At 37.3% G+C, this 24,350-nt stretch overlaps 1 protein-coding gene, 1 long non-coding RNA gene and 1 other non-coding gene across 4 annotated transcripts in view; 1 reads left to right on the forward strand and 2 right to left on the reverse strand.

The window, feature by feature from the left end:
* The window catches only part of FILIP1 (filamin A interacting protein 1), a 200,101-nt gene that overhangs the window by 85,698 nt on the left and 90,053 nt on the right, over positions 1–24,350 (reverse strand). The gene's annotated exons all lie outside the window — the stretch shown is intronic.
* The window catches only part of LOC134730603 (uncharacterized), a 74,112-nt gene continuing 55,368 nt past the window's right edge, over positions 5,607–24,350 (forward strand). Inside the window, exons 1-2 of the long non-coding RNA XR_010112444.1 lie at positions 5,607–5,642; positions 8,074–8,100. This is a non-coding gene — a long non-coding RNA (uncharacterized LOC134730603). The remainder of the gene's footprint in view (positions 5,643–8,073; positions 8,101–24,350) is intronic.
* Positions 21,258–21,465, reverse strand: LOC112440140 (small nucleolar RNA U3). The gene has a single exon (XR_004672314.1). It is a non-coding gene; the product is annotated as a small nucleolar RNA U3 (small nucleolar RNA).

Here is a 24,350-nt window from a genome sequence, read left to right on the forward strand (position 1 = left end):
ACTGAAGGCAGGAGCCTCTTGTTCTCTTTTGTGTCCCTAGCTCCTAGCACAATGACTGACACAAGTGGGTGCTCAGTAAACATTTGTTGAATGGTGTGTATGTGTGGATCCTACTTATCCATCAACAATTTATTGTGCTTCTTCTTTTCAAAGCACGTACATTTTCTCCTTTGAGGACAGAACTGCTTTTTAAAAAGCTACCTTTTTGCCCTTCGCTAGAGAAAGTTTAGATTCCAAGAGATATTGACTTATTAGTTTCATTTATGTTCACAAAATTTCTGTCAAATCTCTCCATGGTTCAGATTCCTTATTGAACATGAAGAAGAAATAGAAGTGAACAACAGTTGATCCTCATTATTCACAGTAGTAGTTATGTTCTATAAAGTTGCCACAAACATGAAATTAGTGAATACTGAATCATTGCTCCCCAGGGAAACACAGAGTTCGAGTCCTGTGAGTCTTTCTTTACATTATTTTCATCAACCAATCAATACATTACCTTATTTTGTATGTTTTTCTGCTTAAAGGCATCTTATTTTATAAAAACTGTTACTTAATTAACATTGAACTCATGATCAATGACACTATGTCTGAAGGACTCATGTCTGAAGGAAACTTACCTGACACACATGTTTTCTCCTTAAAGTATGTCCTACACTTAGGAACACTAGACAGCACTTCAGCACTCTGCCTGGGGCCATTTTAAACAGCAAAATCAGCAACAAAAGCTACAAAAATGTGAAACATGTGGCACTAAATAGATAGCAAAAAAGATACTTGTCTACAGTACGAGAGCTGAAACAAGAGGGCAGACAAAAGCCTGTTCAGCCTCTGTTGGAAACATGCACATAGGCAACACAAATTTTTGGCCTCTCTGTGCATGTCTGGGAATGGCCATGAAAGCACAGCAAGCATTGATTTAGGGATTACAAATAAATGTTAGCATCCCGAATCTCTCAGCCTCCTTGTGACTGGAGGGGGTTATGTGACTAGCTGTGGTCAATAGGCTATGAGAAATGATGAGTGAACTGATGCACAACTCTTCTACTTTTTTCTTCCTGTCCAAACAACTAATGCACATGAAGAGAAAACTGATGGCATTTTCACTTGATGGTGAAAACTCCATCAGCTTGGGTCCCTGAGTGACTACATGGAAACAAACACCCTCTGTTCCCATCAAATCAAGTTGGACAAATATAGTAATGAGAAAGAGTTTAGCCACTGGTATTTGTGGATTAATTTATTATTGCAGCATGTCCCTGTCTACCCTTATTAATACTGAAATTGGTACCAAAATAAGGGTACCAACATAGGTTTTGCCACCACCAAAATCTAAAATATAGAGCTGATAATATGTGGAATAAAACACATGACCCTCATTTCAAAGATCCTGATTCAGGAATTGAATTCTATTTCTTTACCTATACATAATACCTGAAAAAATGCTTTAGAGATCATCGAACTTAATGCTTCATTTATGAATGAGAAATTTAGGCTGAAGTAAGGTGAATAACTTAAAATATTACCCTTTAAAATGAATTAAATGTTATGCATTTCATAAAAGTAAGTTGTTATTATTGCCTACCCCCTACCAAGGATATACAGTTGATTCACAACCAAGCCATGACTAGAACACAAGTTGTTTTTTTATTACTAGGTATAAATGTAGTTTATTACTCGGTTTTTTAAAATATAGAAATACATATTATAAGGAATATTGACTGGAAGTTGCTGATATTCAGATGCCTTTTGCATATAGAAATAGGCGACTGTTTCGTTTGCATTACTGCTTTACACAGAAGCTAAAGATGCCTAATGGAGACAGAAAAAGACAGAGAGAGAGAGGTCTATCATTGAATTTCAGACTTATTCAAAGGTATTAGATAGATTGCAATGGTCAAACCAAGGCAGACTTATTGGGAGAAACAACAGAGACTCTGAGGAAGCTCACACTTAGGGAAGAAGAATCTGGGATGCGAAGTCAAACCCAGCAACGGGACCCAAGTGTTGGAGAGGCTGTTGCAGATTTCATTGCTCCTTCTCATAACTACCACCTTCTCTCTCCTTGGCTTTATCTGCACTGGCCTCCTTGTTGTGCCTCAGACCCTCCAGGCACGCTTTCCCCTCAGGCCTCTGCCCCTTTGCCTAGAATGCTCTTCCCGCATGGTGTGCTCTCCCATCTTCTTCAGGTCTTTATTTAAATGTTAGCTTTTTAGTGGAAACTTTCCTGATCTCCTATTTAAAACTACAATCCTCATCCCTGAAATATCCTAGGGCTTTTCTTGTCTTTATTTGTCTCCATAGGATTGCTATCTTTTAACATATCTGTTCGACTGACTTTGTTTCTTGTCTGTCTCCTCCTCTAGAATGTAACTCCTTAAGGACTGAGATTTTTTGTTGTTTGTTCAACAAGATTTGTTTATGCTTTATCCCCAATGCCTAAAGATAGTATCTGGCAAATAGCAGATACTTCATAAATATTTGCTGCATGAATGAATGAATGAATATACATGGGTAGTTATCTGACTTCTGAATACAGGAAAGACTTTCTCTGAAATAACAAAGAAAAAAATAGAGATTCTAACTGTAAAAAACAATCATAGCCAATTAAAAGGCAAAAAAAAAAAAAGAAAGGAAATATTTCTAACAACTATGAAAGATATAGGGTAACTATACTTAATTATAAAGAGTTTACATATATCAGTGAGAAGAACCCTAAGGCTCAAAAGAAAAATGCCTGAAAGGTATAAATAGACAGTTCACTAAAGAGATATAAAATGTTCATTAAGAAACAGTTCAACTCAACTAACAACTAAAGAATTATAAATTGAAACAATAATGAGATACCATTACTCACCTCTTAAATCAGGACAAATTTTAGAACTATAATAGTTATTGCAAGTGAGAGTTTGTTAAATAGGCATTCTCATCATTTTGTTGGGAAGACATATGACTCTAAAAAGTAACTGGACAACAGAAACACACAAGTCTTCAAAAACATTTATACCTTTTAATTGAGTCGTTTAAAAAGAAGGACAAAGATTGTTGCAGAAATATGACGTTATGTTTAATAGTAAAAAATGGGAAAAATAAATATTCAATAATAAGGAAATATCTGAGTAAAATACAGTACACCCATAGAATAAAATATTATACAAGGATTAAAAATATATCCAAGGGTGGCTGAATGATGTGGGAAATGCTTATTATAAATATTTAAAGTTGCATATATACTGTGCTTGCAATTATGGAAAAAACACATGTGAAGAAAAATACCCACCAAAATAGCCACAATCATTCTTTTAGGTTGGTAGAATTATGGATGATTATGAAAAACTTTTTTCATAAGTTTTAAATTTTCCTAAATCATTGTTTTTCAAACTTGTTTTTGTCCTCCTAAGGAGACTTTTTAGGTATCTTTTCTGGTATTGCTCTCTTTTGAAACTTTAATACCATAGATATATACTGTACATATATTTATATTCTGTGATCCTTTTGAGGGCCATAAACCATTGTCACATCTAAAATTTCTTTACTGTCACCCACAGAACCAAATTTCACCCTCTTGAGAACAGTAGTGATGACACTGAGAATGCATGTTTTAAATAATCTATATCAGACTGGTTTTACTTTGATAATTAGATACAATTTTTTTTTTTTTTTGAGACAGAGCCTTGCTCTGTCGCCCAAGATAGAGTGCAGTAGCTTGATCTTGGCTCACTGCAATATCTGCCTCCCGGGTTCAAGCGATTCTCCTGCTTCAGCCTCCTGAGTAGCTGGGATTACAGGCGCGTGCCACCACGCCCGGCTAATTTTCGTATTTTTAGTAGAGATGAGGTTTCACCATGTTGGTCAGGCTGGTCTTGAACTCCTGACCTCGTTATCTGCCCACCTTGGCCTCCCAAAGTGCTGGGATTACAGGCGTGAGTCACCATGTCTGGCCTACAATTTTTTTTAAAAGAAAGTGCTAGGTATTTCAGCTCAAAGGACTAAATTTCTAACAGTAGAATTTCTGGTCCTCTGGCACCTGAAATTTTGAAACAATGATCTTTCTATTATACCTAAAACTGCTTGTGTATGTAGACATTTGTTCTAGCTAATATAAGTCTGACTTCGGATTTGTATTTGTAGATTTAGATATGTAATATATTTTGCAGGAAAGGACAGAGTTGAATTTAAAAACAACCAATTCTTACATTTTACTCTAGCATGGAGAAAATTCCTTTCAGGAGCATTATTTAATTTACTGCTTCTTAATTCCAATTCTATAGATGAAAAAATGAGGCTCAGATAAAGTAAATAGCTTGACCAAGATCCCATCATTAGTAAAAAACAGAGTTATCTAACTCCAAAATATTTGTTCTTTCCATTATATGTTGCTATAGGTGTTAATAACAATTTTCAGTGAAAATATGATGTAAGCACAGAGCAAAGGAAAGCCCTGGAACAAAACTCACTGGGTAATGTTTCCTGTACTAACAATCATCCACAAGTGGTGCCATCCATAGCCATCTGGTCCAATTTCCCCACACTACATAACTTGATTGGCTTCTCATGGTCTTGCCAACATTTTTTGAGCATTGTTATCTTTTTTTAGTAGCTTCCTTAAAGATGCTGCACTTCAATCTTCAGGCCAGGGCACGTGAGGCAGTGAACCCAATCCTGTAAACTTCTCTGACTCTCCAAGACCCCTTGCCAAGCCACTGCTGCTGGGAGACAGCCCTAGAGCATGACTTCTTGCAATGTACTTTGAAGTAGATAAAATATGCACTCACGGACATCTGTCTGTTATTTCCTGCACTCACAGCTTTGTTCTGCTTTATTGCCAGAGAATTCTATGGATGATGTCACTTTTTCTGAAGAGAACAGGCCATCAGAGCTTTTCACTGACATAATTAATTATCTGCAGTTTGATTCTGGGCCAGAAAATTCTCAAGGCACAGCCCCCAAAAGAATTAACTCTACTGTGCTTGCTATTCTTAAACTGTTAAAGAGACAGGGTACCATATCTCTTTTTTTCTCAGGCACTGATAATGGTATTTTTGTTCAGTGATATCAAGTAACAGAAAGTGAACTGGGGCACTATTCTATGATTTCACAAGGAAGACCTTCGGTTCAATGGGCAGCAAACTCTAAAGGTCGCTACAGATCAAGTATACAAAGCAAAGCTTTTAGGGCTTAGTCTTAAATGCTACAGGAATGCATCACAATTACTGAATAGACTTTGGGGGATCTTGTGAATCTGCAGGCAGAAAAATGAGATCTCAACCAAAGCTAACCATGTTAAATTAGCCACAAGGTGAAAGGCTTCAGTTTATCAGCCACAAAAGCCTAAAACATAAAATATATTTAAACCTTTCAGGAGATAAGAAATTACCTGAATGGTGACCATATATTTTGAGAGTCTTCACCTATGTTTTCATATAGATCTAAAACAAATTAGCCAGTTGCCCAAAAGACTTGTTACTCTCCATTCTGCTGGGTTTCAAGATTATGTAAATGCACTGTTCTTTGTCTCTTTAAAACTGGAGCTCTGTGGGGAATGATGGACACTGTAGGTGTCATAAGGCAGTGGAGGGGCTCTGTGGAATCAGGGCACTTGAGTCATTTCTGTCCCTGATCTTCACTAGGTGAGTAATAAGGTAAGATCTGGGAAGTCTCTCAACTTTCTCAACTCTGGTGGAAATAGCAAAATCCTATTTAATCTAAAGGATTAATGGAGACCATAGGTTTGAATATGCACATAAATATTGTCCCCCTAAAAAGGAATTGTTATTTATGGTCTCTTCTACTACCTTAGTTCTGCATAAATGAGTTTGAATTGTGCTCTCTCTGAATGAATTTACAGTGGTAAATTATCTCTTTAGACCTACTATCAAAATTTAAAGACAAAATTATGACACAAAAATGTTTGTTATAAAAAAATCAATATTAGAGAAGTGGTTAAAGAAAATGAAACGTATATGCTACATCCTCCCACATTCCACTCACCAAGGCTAATTCTATTAATAATTTGAAGTGGATCATTTCAAAACTGTTTTCTCTGTAGATATACAAATGTAGTAGTAACACATGCATTATCTACCCCACCCAACAACATTATGAAGCACTTAGACAAGTAATGGACAAAGTGCTTTTTAAACATTATCTCACTTAAACCTTACATAACCTTATCAGATAGACACTATTATTATCACCATTTTGTAAATGAGGGCTCTGAGGCAGGTGCAGAAAAGTTCAGTCATTTGCTCAGTCACATTAACTAATAAGTGGTGTCAGAATGCGAAATCAGGCAACCTAACTTCAGAGCTGGCAATCTTAATATTATACTTTATAAATTCTCCATATACATATATCCATATAGAACCTCTCAAATATGTACCACCTTATTTTTTTATTCAACAATAGAATGGAAAGGTCAAGGAGAATTAAATTTCATTGCCACTAATACTCATTTCACCATAACTGTTATGTCTTGTATTTCATTTTCAATAAATTAATCAAGCCTCTTCTATTTTTATGTCCGTCTTTCAGTTGAGTCTTTTTCAGTGTTCTCAATTTTTTTTACCTGAATCTATAACCTAAAATTTAGATCAAACTCTAATACAAAAAAAATTCCAAGGAAAAGATCAAATAATTGTGTTAGACTAGAATTCCACTTTGTTAACTTTGTTTGAAATAACAATTTCCACTGTGATTTATGTCTGTAGTAATTAAATCAAACCTTTACCAGACATCTCTGATTTGTCCTGCTCCTCGCTTTACATGGAAGTTGACAGATCTAGCTACTTCTTCTCTTTCCTTTAGCACCTGCACATCCTAAATGGAACATTAGTTATCTATCTCTCTTCCTCCCCCTCTTCTTCCATCCTTCATTCCATCTGCTAACTTATTCCTTTAGCAGCTATGTGCAAAGTATGTGGCTAGTTGCTGTGGTGAATCTCATACGAGTAGGACATACTCCTGTTTGTATGACTTTATAATCTAGTAGGAGTGAGATTTCGGAAGGTTACTCCTATAGCTAATTGTTCATCAAGCCACCTTTTGGAAGGAAGGGTGAAAGGAAAGTTCTAGAGCATGAAATAGCATTGGGAAGTCTTCAGGATTAATCTTTAATTTCTGTTTTTTGACCATCTAATTGGCTGCAAGCCTTAGCGGACCATTTGATTTATAGAATCAGAATAATTTAGAACAACAAAAAAATTAATTCCTTTTTTTTTTTTTTTTTTTGAGACAGGGTCTTGTTCTGTTGCCCAGGCTGGAGTTCAGTGGCACAGTCATGGCTCACTGCAGCTTCAACCTCCAAGGCTCAATTGATTCCCCCCGCCTCAGCCTCCTGAGTAGCTGGGACTACAAGTGAGCACGACCATGCCCAGCTATTTTTTTTTTTTTTTTTAGAGAGACAAGGTTTCACCATGTTTTCAGGTTGGTCTGGAACTCCTGGCCTCAAGCAATCTGCCCACCTCGGCCTCCCAAAGTACTGGGATTACAAGAGTGGGCCACCACGCCCAACCTAATTTCTTAATTTACAACTAAAGAAATAGAAGTTCAAAGAAGTCAATAATTTGCCTAAGGAATACAACTAATTGGTTCTTGATTGCACATTAGAATCCCAGTCTCCTGATTCTCAGACCAGAGATCTCTCCATTATGCTAAATCACTAGTAAATATATTGCAGTAATCTCACATAGGAATTAATTCATATGCTAATTAATTTTTAAAACATGAAATGAGCAATTTTTGGCAAAATTAATATTTTAAGAAGCATTTGAATGCTATTGGGCACACTTGAAGGAGTGCTGGCATACATATCAATAGCAGCTTGTCAATAGCAGCTTATGACTGTAAAATCAATGCCCTAAAAAATGGTAATTGATGTTTCACTGATATTTGACTGTGTATTCAAATACATCACTTGTCAATTAGCAATAGGAATGTGTTTACTGAACTTAAAATATCTGATGCAATGTATTTTTCTCTTACTCCTTTATCATGTAATGCAATATTTTACCTTAATTTTCAGATAAGTATATATATAGTATTATTTATATCATGCCTTCTTTCCATATGCAGATCCTGAAGTCAACCAGGAACTGGTTGGTAAGTTTGATAATCTTCTTGAGGGAAGATGTTGGAAAAACTTAATTTTGTTATAAGCTGATTAACTACTTCCAATAACCAATCTTCACTCAAAGTGGGGAGCACTCTGGTTAAGCATGTTACATATCATGGTCCCATTACTTGTAGCCCCTTAGGATTTTTTTTTTTTTTTTTTTCATGATAGGCTAACCCTGAGCTTTATCTGGCAGCATAACATTGATTGTGGCATTGGGAAATCTTTGCCTTACTAGCCTGTATAATGTTTCCAATGTATCTACTTTTTCCAAATAAATGACCAAGAACCACTGGCCAAGATTTATATTAATGGCTGGAAAGTTTCAGGGAAAGAACTTTCTGGATTACGATAGAGTCAATAAAATGGTTCAAGTTCTCCCTAGCTTGTTTCAAACTCCTACTGCTTATTTGTAGTTACCAAGCTGCCAAAAATTATTGTTTCAGACAATGATATGCATTGACCTCTACTGAGTTTTTGTGGTCAGGAACCTTCTCTGAGCTGTCATAATCGTGCTTCATCATCTCCAAGCAAGTGGTCAGATGAAAGCATGGTGAAGATGACTAAATAGAAGAGGCAGGTGGATGAGATCAGTTAACCAGCATCGCCAGATTTCTCAGCGCTGAACTCACTTCATGTTCAACAGTGGCCAGTCTTGTTAAATAATATTATGGGAATATCCCTAGAGTCTTCTTTCACATTTCTTCATGACCTTCAAGGCCAGTAAGCATGTAGTCTGAAGCCTTTTTTCTACAGCCACTCTTCACATGCTTAATCCTGAGAGCTAGCTTAGCAAGATACCATGGAGCTGCAGCAATACGGCCACATCAGTTCCAGCTGAAGTCTTAGTAGCTGTTTTGGAGATAGTGTCACATTCAGGGGGATGAGTTCTCAAGGCTTACATATCAAGATGACTTAATCACAGCAAAACCATTTGAAGCATCTCTTCCTGAGGTGTCTGGACGTTGCTTTTCCTAGCCACGCCTCCTAAGGATTCACCAAAGCCACAAACGAAAACAATTACGTAACTCTGATTTTGCAGCTGCTAAAGTGGAGGCACTTGGTACTTTTAGAACTACCAGTAAAACAAAGAGAAAATTCATCTCTCTCACCCTCCAAACTCAAATCTGTATTTGGTTCTGCCACCATCTTTTCTTTTTTATTATACTTTAAGTTCTGAGATCCATGTGCAGAATGTGCAGGTTTGTTACATAGGTATACATGTGCCATGGTGGTTTTCTGCACCCACCAACCCATCATCTACATTAGGTATTTTGCCTAATGCTATCCTCCCTTTGCTATCCCTAATGCTATCCTCCCCTTTCCCCCCACCCACCGACAGGCCCCGATGTGTGATGTTCCCCTCCCTGTGCCCATATGTTCTCATTGTTCAACTCCCACTTATGAGTGAGAACATGTGGTTTTTGGTTTTCTGTTCCTGTGTTAGTTTGCTGAGAATGATAGTTTCCAGCTGCAACCATGTCCCTGTAAAGGACATGAACCCATTCTCTTTTATGGCTGCATAGTATTCCATGGTGTATATGTGCCACACTTTCTTTTTCCAGTCTAACTTTGATGGGCATTTGGGTTGGTTCAAAGTTTGCTATTTTTTTGGTTCCATTTTTTGCTATTGTGAATAGTGCTGCAATAAACATATGTGTGCATATGTCTTTATAGTAGAATGATTTATAATCCTTTGGGTATACACCCAGTAATGGCATTGCTGGGTCAAATGGTATTTCTAGTTCTAGATTCTTGAGGAATCGCCAAACTGTCTTCCAAAATGGTTGAACTAATTTACACTCCCACCAACAGTGTAAGAGCATTCCTATTTCTCCACATCCTCTCCAGCAACTGTTGTTTCCTGACTTTTTAATGATCACCATTCTAACTGGCGTGAGATGGTATCTCATTGTGGTTTTGATTTACATTCCTCTAATGACCAGTGATGATGAGTTTTTTTCATGTGTTTGCTGCATAAATGTCTTCTTTTGAAAAGTTCATATCTTTTGCCCACTTTTTGATAGGGTTGTTTGTTTTTTTCTTATATATTTGTTTAAGTTCCTTGGATAGATTCTGGATATTAGTCCTTTGTGAGATGGATAGATTGCAAAAATTTTTTCCCATTCTGTAGGTTGCCTGTTCACTCTGAGGATAGTTTCTTTTGCTGTGCAGAAGCTCTTTAGTTTAGTTAGATCCCACTTGTCAATTTTGGCTTTTGTTGCCATTGCTTTTGGTGTTTCAGTCATGAAGTCTTTGCCCATGCCTATGCCCTGAATGGTATTGCCTAGGTTTTCTTCTAGGGTTTTTATGGTTTTAGGTCTTACATTTAAATCTTTAACCCATCTTGAGTTAATTTTTGTATAAGGTTTAAGGAAGGCGTCCAGTTTCAGTTTTCTGCATATGGCTAGCCCGTTTTCCCAACACCATTTATTAAATAGGAAATCCTTTCCCCATTGCTTGTTTTTATCAGGTTTGTCAAAGATCAGGTGGTTGTAGATGTGTGTGTTATTTCTGAGGCCTCTGTTCTGTTCCATTGTCTATATATCTTTTTTGGTACCAGTACCATGCTGTTTTGGTTCCTATAGGCTTATAGTATAGTTTGAAGTCAGATAGCGTGATGCCTCCAGCTTTGTTCTTTTTGCTTAGGGTTTTCTTGGCTATACGGGCCCTTTTTTGGTTCCATATGGAATTTAAAATAGTTTTTTCTAAGTCTGTGAAGAAAGTCAATGGTAGTTTGATGGGAATAGCATTGAATCTATAAATTACTTTGGCAGTATGGCCATTTTCACAATATTGATTGTTCCTATCCATGAGCATGGAATGTTTTTCCATTTGTTTGTGTCCTCTCTTATTTCCTTGAGCAGTGGTTTGTAGGTCTCCTGGAAGAGGTCCTTCACATTTCTTATAAGATGTGTTCCTAGGTATTTTGTTCTCTTTGTAGCAGTGAATGGGATTTCGCTCATTCTTTGGCTCTCTGTCTATTGTTGGTGTATAGGAATGCTTGTGATTTTTGCACATTGATTTTGTATCCTTAGACTTTACTGAAGCTGCTTATTAGCTTAAGGAGTTTTGGGCTGAAATGATGGGGTTTTCTAAATATACAATCATGTCATCTGCAGAGATAATTTGCTTCCTCTCTTCCTATTTGAATACTCTTTATTTCTTTCTCTTGCCTGATTGCCCTGGCTAGAACTTCCAATACTATGTTGAATAGGAGTGGTGAGAGAGGGCATCCTTGTCTTGTGCCAGTTTTCAAAGGGAATGCTTCCAGCTTTTGCCCATTCAGTATGATATTGGCTGTGAGTGTGTCATAAGCAGCTCTTATTATTTTGAGATATGTTCCATCAACACCTAGTTTATTGAGAGTTTTTAGCATGAAGGGCTGTTGAAATTTATTGAAGGCCTTTTCTGCATCTATTGAGTTAATCATGTGGTGTTTGTTACTGGTTCTGTTTATGTGATGGATTACGTTTATTGATTTGGATATGTTGAATCAGCCTTGCATCCCAGGGATGAAGCTGACTTGATCATGGTGGATAAGCATTTTGATGTGCTACTGGATTCAGTTTGCCAGTATTTTATTGAGTATTTTTGCATCAATCATCATCAGGGATATTGGCCTGAAATGTTCTTTTTCTGTTGTGTCTCTGCCAGGTTTTGTTATCAGAATGATGGTGGCCTCATAAAATGAGTTACGAAGGAGTCCCTCTTTTTCTATTGATTGGAATGGTTTCAGAAGGAATGGTACCAGCTTTTCTTTGTACATCTGGTAGAATTCAGTTGTGAATCCATCTGGTTCTGGGCTTTTTTTTGTTGGTAGGCTATTAATTACTGCCTCAATTTCAGAACTTGCTATTGGTCTATTCAGGGATTCGACTTCTTCCTGGTTTAGTATTAGGAGGGTGTATGTGTCCAGGAATTTATCAATTTCCTCTAGATTTTCTAGTTTATTTGCATAGAAACATTTGTAGTATTCTCTGATGGTAGTTTGTATTTCTGTGGGATAAGTGTTGATCTCCCCTTTATCATTTTTATTGTGTTTATTTGATTCTTCTCTCTTTTCTTCTTTACTAGTCTGGCTAGCGGTCTATCTATTTTGCCATCATTTTTTCTAATCCTATATCTCACCTATCCCCATCTCCTGAGACTCTTCCACTGTACTCTCTGAAACTCACATTCAACCACAAGTAAATGCCCCTCAGTTCACAAACTCTTCTGAGAATGTTCCCTTCACCTCCTTGCTCTAAGGTAGTTATTCTCAAATTTGGCTGCACTTCAGAATCATCCAAAGCTTCAAACAAACAAACAAAAAAAATACAGGTCCATGGCTCCTACCTCCAGAGGTGGTTATTTAATTAGTCTGGGATATGGTCTACGCATCTGCTGTCAAGTTTGAGAACTACTTCTCTAAAGGAACACTGGCTCTCTCCTGAGGACATTACTTGCCCAACAACTCAGAAGCAGATAATTTCTATCCCACTCTCCTTGTACCAATGGGCCTGGATGTGGGGTAGATTTTCCTCCTCGCTCATCATCACTGCTTCCAAATAATTCTCTCTCCCTGCTTCCTAAAATATACTAGCTTTTATTCTCATGTCATCAGATAATATTAATTATATCCTTTCTGTTAATAGCTGTACTAGTCCATTCTTGCATTTCTATTAATGTAAAGAAATACCTGAGACTGGGTAATTTATAAGAAAAGAGGTTTAATTGGCTCATGGTTCCACAGGCTGTATAGGAAGCATGGTGGCATCTGCTTTTGGGGAGGCCTCAGGAGGCTTCCAATCATGGCAGAAGGCAAAGAGGGAGCAGGCATGTCACATGGCAAAAGCAGGAGCAAGAGAGCAAGGCGAGAGGTACCCCACATTTTTAAATGACCAGATCTCACAAGAACTCACTATCACGAGGACAGTACCAAGGGGAGTGGTGCTAAACCATTCATGAGAAATCCATCTCCATGATCCAATCACCTTTCACCAGGCCCTATGTCCAACACTGGGGGTTACATTTCAATGTAAGATTTGGGCAGGCACACACATCCAAACCATATCAATAGTCATGGGCCATTCAGTACCCCTGGGTCATTCATTTTCCTTCCTTCTTTGAAGATTTTTGCCTCTGGATTGCTGTTATTCTCTCTAATACTACTTTTGCCAATTTTTTTGTGATTTCCATATCCTCTTAGATGATATTTCTGATGTTCTGACTTCCCAGTTCCCTGAACTTCTCTTCTCTCATGATTCTGTCCTTCACACTACCTCAGCCCTCACTTGTATGGTCATACCCTAGTTTTTGCCGTTATTATAAAAAATTACAACTATCTGTAATTTCAGCTCTCCAACATCATCTTCTATATTTCCAGCTTATTCCCTCTAGAGCTCAAAATCCAACAGTGCTTTGATGGCAGCACATTATAATCCATTGATTTTTGTCATCTTCTGATTGGCCTTCACCCTCCTCCTTCCATGCACTCATTTTCCTTCTCATTCAGCTTAAATTTCAATTGCATACACCCTTAATGTCATGCCCATTCTCTCACATGATTGTACTCTCTTGGTCAAATTACAGCCTTGGTTAAATCTCTCTCCCCAGAGAAAAATTCATGCCAACTGATCTCATTTCAAATTCATGGTCACTAACTTTAACTGGGCTGTTAATTCTATCAAGAAATCACACTATATTCCTTTGGTCCACTCTCATATACTATTTCATAACTTCTCCTGCCTTATCAAATCACACATCTACCCCATTGCTCCCTGATTCACCAAGAAAATTGAAACAATTTGGGAAGAATTTCCACTATCTCTTATCACTTTCATACACCTACTGCATCTTTGCTGGTATATATGACCTTCTCCCCTATTACTAGAAGTAAACTGATTGTGCTTCTAATTAACACAAACTTCTTACTTTAGTCACTAAATCCCATCCTCTTTTGACTAGCTAGGACATTGCTCCAGTCTTTTACCTGTTGTTAATGTTTCCCTCCATATTAGCTCATTCTCATTAGCATACAAACATACTGTTGTTTCTTCCATCTGAACAAGATCCTCCCTTGACTCTACTTCCCCTGGAGATCCCACTTCATTTCTTTCCTTTCCTGTACAACACAACTCATTGAAAGAATTGCCTATACATTCTGTCTCCAATAATCTCTCCTCCTAAGTGAGTGGGATTTCTTTGAGCCCATTCCAACCAGGCTTCTGCTTCCAGTACTCCACTGAAACTCTTTTATGAAGGCAAATCATGATCTGTCTATTGCTGAATTCAATGGTCAACTCTTACTCCTCATTTTTCTTGATCCATCAGCAGCATCTGACATTTTGGATCTTTCTCTCTGCCCTGAAAAATTTTCCAGTTTTACTCCAAGACGCCCTACTTGCTGATTTTCCTCTTTCCTCTCAAACTGTTCATTCTCATTCTTCATTGTTGAGTCCTCCTCATCCTCCCAGTCTCTCAGTGCTGGAATTACCCAGGGCTTAGTCCTTGGACCTCTTATCTTTTCTATCTAAATTTGCTTTCTTCATGATTTTACTGGATTTCAAGGACTTTAAATAGCATCTATATACATGTGACTTCCAAATTGATAACTCCATCCCAGACCTCTTCCCTGAACTCTAGACTCATATTCAAATGCCAAAGTTTCAGATTCAAATCTGAAACTTCCTGTGCAGAGCTATATTTCTGGTTTCCACTTGTCTAAGCATCTGAAACTTCCTGTACAAAACTACATTTCTAGTTTCCACTTGTCTACTCTCCACCTATAGTCTTCTCCATCTCAGTAAATGACAACCCATTTCCCATTTGCTCAGGCAAACAACCTTGGAGTCAGGCTTAGCAAATCTCTTTCTCACATATCCCACATTCAACCTGCCATCAAATACAATGAGCTCTTCTACACAATTTATACAAAATCTTAGCACTTTCCCCCCACCAGCACTGTTATTGCCTGATATGGTTTTGCTCTGTGCCCCCACCCAAATCTCATATTGTAGCTCCCATAATTCCCATGTGTTGTGGGAGGGACCCAGTGAGAGATGGTTGAATCATGGGAGCAGGTCTTTCCCATGCTGTTCTCATGATAGTGGATGGGTCTCATGAGACTGATGGTTTTAAAAACATGAGATTCTCTGCACAAGCTCTCTCTTTGCCTGGTGCCATCCATGTAAGATGTGACTTGCTCCTCCTCGCCTTCCGCCATGATCGTGAGGCCTCTCCAGCCACGTGGAACTATGAATCCAATTAAATTTCTTTCTTTTGTAAATTGTCCAGTCTCAGGTATGTCTTTATCAGCAGCATGAAAACAGACTAATACACTGCCCTAATCCAAGTCACCATTATCTCTTGTCTGGATTACACAAAGCTACCTAGTTTGGTCCCTCTTTCTTTCTAGAGGTTCATATTGACTCAGAAACAGGGAAGTAAATAAAGAACTGCTGACAAAGGAAAGGATTCCTCCACTTTCTCTGTTTAACCCAATCACTGTCAATATAATAAAACTAAAACTGTCTTTAAGTACATAGAGATGGAATTTTTTTAAAAGACATAATGACCTTTTTAAATGTTAATAAATAAAGTTATTCACATATATTTATTAAGTACCTAATATATGAAGATTCAGATCACCATAAATAATGAAAAAATATCCAAAAGAAAACAAATATCATTTTCCTAAAATTCGCTCTTATTTTCAAAATTCCTTGAAAGATCTTTTAAGTAAAAAGCCAAGTTTTTAAAAAGTAAAAAAGAATATTTGGGAAAATTCAGAAAAAGCATAATGAGAAAGGATTGGCCTTTCCACATGTAAAAACATATTATGCTACAACAGTAATTAAAACAATATGGTACCAGAGCATGGAACACTAGAGCATGGAATAAGTGGATAAATCTTTGGAGTAAACTAGAAAACCCAGAAGTAGATTCAAATGTTATAGGATAAAAGTGACATTTCATATCATAGGGTAAAATAGCTTGTTCAATTAATGGTTGTTTACTTGTTATCTCTCAGTTATGAAACCATTTATATCTATTCTACTCTGTGATACTAAGCCTGAGATTCTGCAAATTACATTTCCCAGGCTCCTGTACTAGCTGCTTTCTGTTGGGTTCTGCTAATTGGAGTCAGTAGAGGAATGTTAAAAGGTGGGATGGGGAGAAAGATTTCCTTTCTACTTTGTCCTGTTTCTGACAATGTTGCTCCAGTAGTAGCAGTTAGCTGCAGCTCTTGGTTCTTCAGGCCTCCCACAACTAGCCTCATCAAGCTCCCTTAGAGGTACTAGCAGAGGCTGGGCAGTAAGCCCTCTGCAGAGGGATTCCTCCTCTATAGTCCTATGCACTAGTCATCTTATGTCTTCCCTTTGTTTCCTCAGCCCTAGAGGTGATAGCTGCTTCTTGCAGTTACCATCTCTGGTTACTTCAGCATTCTCCTTTCACTCTTTTAGGCTTCTAACATCTGTGTAACCAAATCCCTATTAACTCCTTTCTGTTTGAAATATCTAGTGCACTTCCTGTTTTCCTGACTAGACCCTGACTGCTATGAACAGCCATCCACAAAAAAGTAAAGTAGCTCACTTTAGGATGAATTTCAGATGGGTTAAATATTTAAATAAGAAAACCTGGGGGAAAAAAGTACTAGAAGAAAATTTGAAAGAAATTTTGTATAATCTAAGAGTGGGAAGGCCTCTCTAATTTTAATCCACATCAGAAGCCATAAAACAAAAATCGATGTCTGACTAATAATAGTAATAATAAATTCTGCATAACAAAAAGTGCCAAAAGTGAAGTCAAAATAAAAATAATGAGATAGGAAAAAATATTTGATTTACAGCTTGTATCAAAGAGAACTAATTTCTTTGTTATACAAAAAGCTCTCATTAATCAATAAAAGACCAACAATTCAACGGAAAAACAGGCAAAGATAAGAACAGACTAATCACAGAAAAAGCAATACAAATGTCTCTAACAACATTTGAAAAGATGTTCAACCTTACTCATAAGAGAAATGTAAATTAAAACTACTGGAAAATACCCATTTCACCTATCAGATTGGCAAAGGAATTACAGCACTGAATTGGCAAAACAACTGATAATGTACTGTGTTGGCAGGAATGTGAGAAACCAGGCCTATGAAGGGCAACTTTGCAAAATCTATCGCAAATTTATATACCATTCGACCCAGCAATTTTAATTCTGGGAATTTAATGAAGAGAAATACTCCTACATGTGTGATAATATATATGTATAATATATTAATGGAGCATTGATTGTGATAGCAAAAAACTGGGTACAACTTAAATGTCCTGCAACAGGAGACTGCACTATGTACCAAATATCATACACTCTGACGTCATTGAAATGAATGTAAAATCTCTATGTGTACTAATAAGGAAAAATTTCCAAGGCATATTTGATATCAGAAAAAGGCTGATTTCAGTACAATATATATATAATATGCTCTCATTTGTGTAAAAAACAAAAAATATAGTATATGCTTCCATATATTATACCCTTCTGGAACTTTTAAACCATATTTGTGAATTAACCATTCAAAATTTAAACTAAAATAGTTTTAACATAATTTTTTTTCTTTTTTTTGAGACGGAGTCTCGCTCTGTCACCCAGGTGGGAGTGCAGTGGCACGATCTTGGCTCACTGCAACCTCCACTTTCTGGGTTCAAGCCATTCTCCTGCCTCAGCCTCCTGAGTAACTGGGATTACAGGCACCCACCACCATGCCCAGCTAATTTTGTATTTTTAGCAGAGACAGGGTTTCACCATGCAGCCAGGCTGGTCTCAAACTCCTGACCTCAAGTGATCCATCCTCCTCGACTTCCCAAAGTGCTGGCATTACAGGTGTGAGCCACCACACCAGGCCAAAAAATTTTAAATATATAAACTTTACCCCTAGAATTCTATTTTGGTGTTTTGCCTAATTTTTGAACACAAGTTTACTACTGAATTAGAGCATCGTTCCATCCATACACTTGTCTTGTTTTATAATTAAAACATGATTCCTGAGCATGTGATTACAACAAGACTCTACCTTGGAAAAGATATTGTAGTGACACTTTATCAAAAAATAAAAGTTTCCGAACACCTGGACAGAACGGAAGTTCTCTCCCCTGAGTCCTTGATGAAATATGCAAGCAAGTTATTTTACGACAAATAATCGAATAAGCTTTTAAGCACTAGCTTAACAGTAGGTGTTTGTATGGAGAGTTGCCCTCTCTATCTAATGACCTTGACTTGGATGTGGAAACAACATAAAAAAATAAAGTAGGACAAAAATCAATGAAGAGAATAAATGCACTATACGCATCAGCCAACCTGGAACACATACAATCTTAGTGTCTTTTCTTTAAAATCATTTGCATAACACATAATGAAAAAGAATACTCTCCAATAAAAAGAGGCTCCCAACATTATTTAAGATGGGAAATATTCAAGGGACTGCAGACAGGTCAGTATGACAGGATCATAAATTGAGGAGATGTAGTGAAAGATAAGGCTGAAGTGGTGAGCAGTGGTGAGCAGGGGTCAGCCCCTGAAAGCCCAAGCAGAAGACAGACTTGATCAGTTTTGTATTTTAAAAAGCTAACTCTTGCTGTGATCTGGGGAATTAGCCAAAGGGGGACAAGACTGCAGGAAGGGCATACCAGTTAAGAGTCTGTTGCAATAAACCATGTGAGCGGTGGTGAGGATGCCTGAAGTAAAGCGGTGGCAGTGGAGATCATGTCTCTCCAGCTATGTGAGGTCAGGGACTCTGTGGCTTACTCTTTTACATTCTCTCCATTGCCTGGCATTCCGTAATTGCCTGTCAATTATACCCTTGTTAGTTGAATCCACTATCACGTGATGGTAGATAATAAATAAGAATGGCGAGCCTGTTGATCTCCTCTCTGCTGTAGGTAGACAACAGTGTGGTATCTGTGAAGATAATTGCAATGAGGCAGTGATACTCAAGAGGGAATGGGATCTTAATAACCACCTGTGTCCTGTCTCACAGGCTACAAAGGGAAGCCTATGTCTCTTAAACAATTAGTTCTGGAGTGAGAAAGTGCAGTGTTTAAAGCTTCCCATGCTCAACTCTTCAGTGACCCTATTAGTGTCTCCCAGTCAGGATTTGTAAGATTCTTTTCAAAGAAGGTCTTTGCTCAGGTATTTTGTAGTCAGTATACTGGGCACTTCAGGCTGACACGTTATGCCAAACCATCTATAAGTAAGTCATGTTATGTTCTCACTCATAGGTGGGAATTGAGCAACGAAAACACATGGACACAGGAAGGGGAACATCACACACTGGGGCCTGTTGTGGGGTGGGGGGAGGGGGGAGGGATAGCATTAGGAGATATACCTAATGTTAAATGACGAGTTGATGGGTGCAAAACACCAACATGGCACATGTATACATATGTAACTAACCTGCACGTTGTGCACATGTACCCTAAAACTTAAAGTATAATAAAAAAAAAGTAGTTTGATTAAAAATAAATAAATAAATAAAAGACTTATTCAGTACCCAACATAAAGTACCTATTTAATAAATATAAAAAATTCTAAAAAAAATAATAAGTCATGTTAGATATTGCAAAGATTACATATATGGCTCACACTCTGTATGCAACATTGATCTTATCAGCACTCACATGCTTATCCTTTCTAAACTCAAAGCCAGGAATTTACATTCCATTAAAGAAAAAAAAGGCATGCATAGTTTGATTACTTCAGAACACAACTCATCTTACACATTGTGTTCAGGTTAAAAAAGTTTGCTAATTAAATATATATGTGTATATATATATATACAGATTTTTTTACATAATATATACACATATAAGACACACACACACACACACACACACGTATACATATATATATATATAATTCCAAGTTGGCAGGAATTACAACATCCCATCTCAGGGCAGACCCATTTAAAGTTCAAAAACAGTAATGTTAAGATCCCTTTCCTTCCACTCTTCAAGGATCACTCACTTTCATTGGTGCAAATATGTGTTTTGAGCCTGTGAGATGGATTCCTTCATCTGCTGAGGAACATGCAAAATCTTGGTTTATAGCTGATTTTCCTCATAAATGAGCTGATCCTCATAGAACCATAGACTTGCAAATGCACTTTCATTATTTCTATTTTTTGAAGGGCAAAGGGACAGCCCAGAGACTGCTAAAATTTGTGCACATTGTTTCATGTTTATTTTCAGGCTCTTGATGAAGAAATGTTTAACATCAGAGTAAGTGTTCTAGAGATTAATGGCTGCTGTTTGGAAAGGTCCATAGACGTCCTTTCCTGCCAATACTAATATATACATTGTTGAAGCACAAGACTATATCCACAGATAGGATTACATGTTAACTGAAAAGATTCAAGGTACAGTGTTCTTATTGCATCAAAGTGATGTCCTCTTTTGATTATGCACTATCACAGTGAAAGAATTCCAACAATTTTCATCAGTACCCTGCTTTCTCTCTTAAATACAGAGTTTGGAAAAAATATTTCTCTGTTGACAGCCATATGATATGAGTCACTTTGAGCCCTTGATTGTTTTGAAGCTGGTCTATGACGGGTTGACATAGTAATTATGAGGTCGTTTTAAATCCCAGCTGGGCCAGTTAGTTTTGCAAAGAAACATATTCTACTACCTTGTCTGCATTTGTAAACTTGCCTGCAAACCTAAAGATACTGCAGGTCACATGAGCTTCAGAACAAACCCTCCAACACCACTACACTAGGAGAGGTCTCCTGAGGATCACTGAGGCCGAAAGGAGGGAAGTTCATGAGGAAGGAAGAACCTAAGAAGGGGCCGTCTGTATCTATAAGTATTAGCCCAGTGACTTTCAAGAGTGTCCCTGAAACTGTTCAGAAGAGAGAAGAGAATAAAAAAGAGGCTAAAGGTTGCACTAGGCACTTGTAAACAATGTCAAGATGCTAAAAGTAATAAGTGATGTGGTACAGTGACATTTCACTAATTTTGGTCAATTAAAATTTAAATTCACTATGGTCTGGACATGCTGGTCTACATTTTATTCTTAAAAACATTTAATAACTATCTTTTAAACAGTTTTACATGAATAGTGTAAGCCAGCAAAATGCTCCTAACTTAAAGTGAAATTTATCTTTTTTTTAACCACTCAGACTGCATCTTCCCCTTCTTATTCTCCCAAAGGAAGAGAAGATGGGCCATCAATGAAAAATGGTGGTTACAATGAAGCAACCGATTTCACAGCTAAGGCAAGAGCACTGCACTTCCTCCTCATGCTTTCTGGTACACTCCATGTTCAGAGAAACTTCTCTAGTAACAAACTATGAAAATGGCTCCTCAAAGTATAGAATTTTACTTTATTTTTCAATGTTTTTCAATCACCAGTTTGACAATGGCATTGGCCCGTGTCACCACTGACTTTATTACAATTGATTTCTATTGTTCAGGTTGTTAAACTCCCACTAAGAAGCATGAAAAAGAGCAAGATGCACTTGAGGAGATAAAGCAGACCTTTGAAGGGAAACCAAACATCAGTTCAAGTTGTAACTTAGAGACCAGAAAAGATATTCCAAGTTTTTGTGAATTTTAAAATGTGCTCTTTTGTATGGAAAAAATAAATCCTGTTGGCAAACAATTGATGTTTCCTCTTCTTATCTGTGGAATCGGGTTCTCTTTTCCCGTGAGTTTGCTCCTCAACTTGGACTGCTAAGACAATAGCAGCACATTATTTTACTACCATACAATAGGCCATTAATATACATTTGTTGGTTTTTTTGTGATTTAAAATCATTAGCTTTCAGTCTTTAGCATAAAGTGGAATTATTTAAAAACAAAATGTGAAAACAACGTGATGCCACAGATTTTGGAGATTCATGCTGAAACAAAAGGTCACTGGGTTTGGGGTCAGAAGAGCATGGTACACCTTACAAGGAGGTGCTCTTAACCCTTACTTAAACCCTCTGGGCTTCCGTTCAGACCTCATCTAACCTTTTAGGGTTACTGTGATTATTAAATAAAATAATGAAAATCCTGGCATATATTAGGCAGCACAAGAAGGTCACATGGGCAACACAGATATTATTTTTCTTTTGTCATTTCATATGTTATTTGTTTTTAATCTTTGTATTATGAAAAAGTTTTAAACATACATCAAAGTAACCTGAAGAGTATAATGCACCATCTATCTCTTCATATGCTTTTTTTGAAAAGGAGGGGTTGGAGCCTTTTAAAGGAAATTCCAGGCATCCTATCATTTCACCCAGCAATCAGGACATTAAGATGACAGTGTTCTCAGAGCAGGAACCCATCTGGTTCCTGGCTGAGAGACAGCTCTGCCACTAATACTGGCACATCTGTGGAAAAAATAGGTAAAGTGATGCAGGCGTTAGGCACTGTGACAGGTAGAAAACAAATCCAGAGTGTTCATCGTGACCTGTTTCCTGTTTCCTTGGAACAGCCTCACTCTTGGTCGCTATGCTGAAGGTTCCACCAAAGCCAGCCCTTTGCATTTAACATGGAATACTTTAGAAAAAAATTGAACTGGAAATATGCCCTTTATTTAAAAAAGAAAACCCAGTTTATACTTGCCAATTGCAACTACAAAGTAATTTTCAAAAAGCACCTATCAAAGTGCTTTATAGACGCTGTATATTCTCAAGAAGTTGTTAACTTAAAATAGTTCTTTAAAAGACAAACATGGACAAGTACAAGTCTTGTTAAAAATAGTCAATTTAGAAAAAGATGGAGATGAGTTTACATAAGTGAGGCTATAGGTACCTGAATAGAATGGAGGGAGGAAAGAAGAGCATGTATACAGTCAGGAGAAGGTTAGAAAAAGGTGACCCAAATATTTCATGTCTATATTCCCTAGAGGGTAGGGACCTTTCTGATAATAATTCCATGCCTAGAGAACCGCAGGAGCTTTGATCAATCTAGCCCCCTTAATTTGGAAAGCTTCCAGGCCCCCCAACAGTCTGGTGCTAAAGGCCATGGGAGATTCAGGGATGGGGGAGGGAAGGGTAAGAGATATGTTAGTATGGGAAGGCAGTAGGATCAAGTCAACAGAAGTAGCTTTGACAAAAAGAGACACTTTACTTTTAGTGAAAGGGGAAGTAAAGAAAGTTGAGGCAATGAACAGAGTATTTTTGTTGTGGAAAGAAGTTGAGAAGATCTCAGTCTTATAGGTAAAATACTTCTACATCAAAGCATCTGTGGAAGACAAAGACAGCAAGGATAGGACTGGAAATTATGAAAGAAGTTTGTACTTAACATCTATAAAGCGTTTAAGTGTCCTTTTTCAAAAAAAAAATCAGAACAAAACAAAAAGCCTTTCCCCACCCCTACTATTTCCTTAGATATAGCCCTGCCATCTATCCACAAACTTGTCAAAAGTGAAGTTTACCCAAGCACTTCTGGACACCAGTAGTTTGGTATCAACCCTCACCATTCCTTGGAAAACACACCTTCTAAATGCCGGCTCAGTAAATAGCCTATTGTCAGTTTTCATTCTCCAGCTTTGCAGCAGCATTGAGAACTATGTCTTCCTGAAATTCTCTCCTTCCCTTGCATCCATGAAACATCTTCATTCTGATCGCCTACCTTTCTCTTTAACCATGTCTTGTTTTCTTCTTTGGCCAGTTCTTTTCTCTCTTACCACCCTTAACCATAGATATTTTCTAAGAGAATCTCCTTGGTGTTAATTTTTCGTTCTATTCTCTTATCCCTTTGCTTCATCCATGGTCTCTTCAGATTAGTACCTTGTTTGTTTTTCTATATCCATCTGGTCAATACAGTAGCCACGAGCCACAAGTGGCGACTTAAATTTAATTAACATTAAATAAAATTTAAAATTTAGTTCCTCAGTCTTATTAGCTACATTTCAAGAGTTTGCAAACCACATGTGTCTAATGGCTACCCTACAGGACAAGGCATATATAGAACATTTCCTTCTTCAAATAAAGTCCTATTGTACAGCACAGATCTAGACCTTATCTCTCCCAAGCTTCAAATTTGGCAGTGTTCTACATGATATCTCTCCTGGAAGTCTTCTGGAATCACAAATTCATCATGCCCCAAGTCCTACCCCACTTAACATACATTTCTCATACCAGTTATCTGTACAAACTAATTTTACTTGAAAATGCTCCATGTAAAAAGAGCACATCCCCAAATAATTGGGAAATATTTGTACAGGTAAGTTGTAATATTTATATATAATTTAGTTTACTAAATGGAGA

Source organism: Pan paniscus, chromosome 5 (assembly GCF_029289425.2).
Source record: "Pan paniscus chromosome 5, NHGRI_mPanPan1-v2.0_pri, whole genome shotgun sequence".
Classification (NCBI taxonomy): Eukaryota; Metazoa; Chordata; class Mammalia; order Primates; family Hominidae; genus Pan; species Pan paniscus.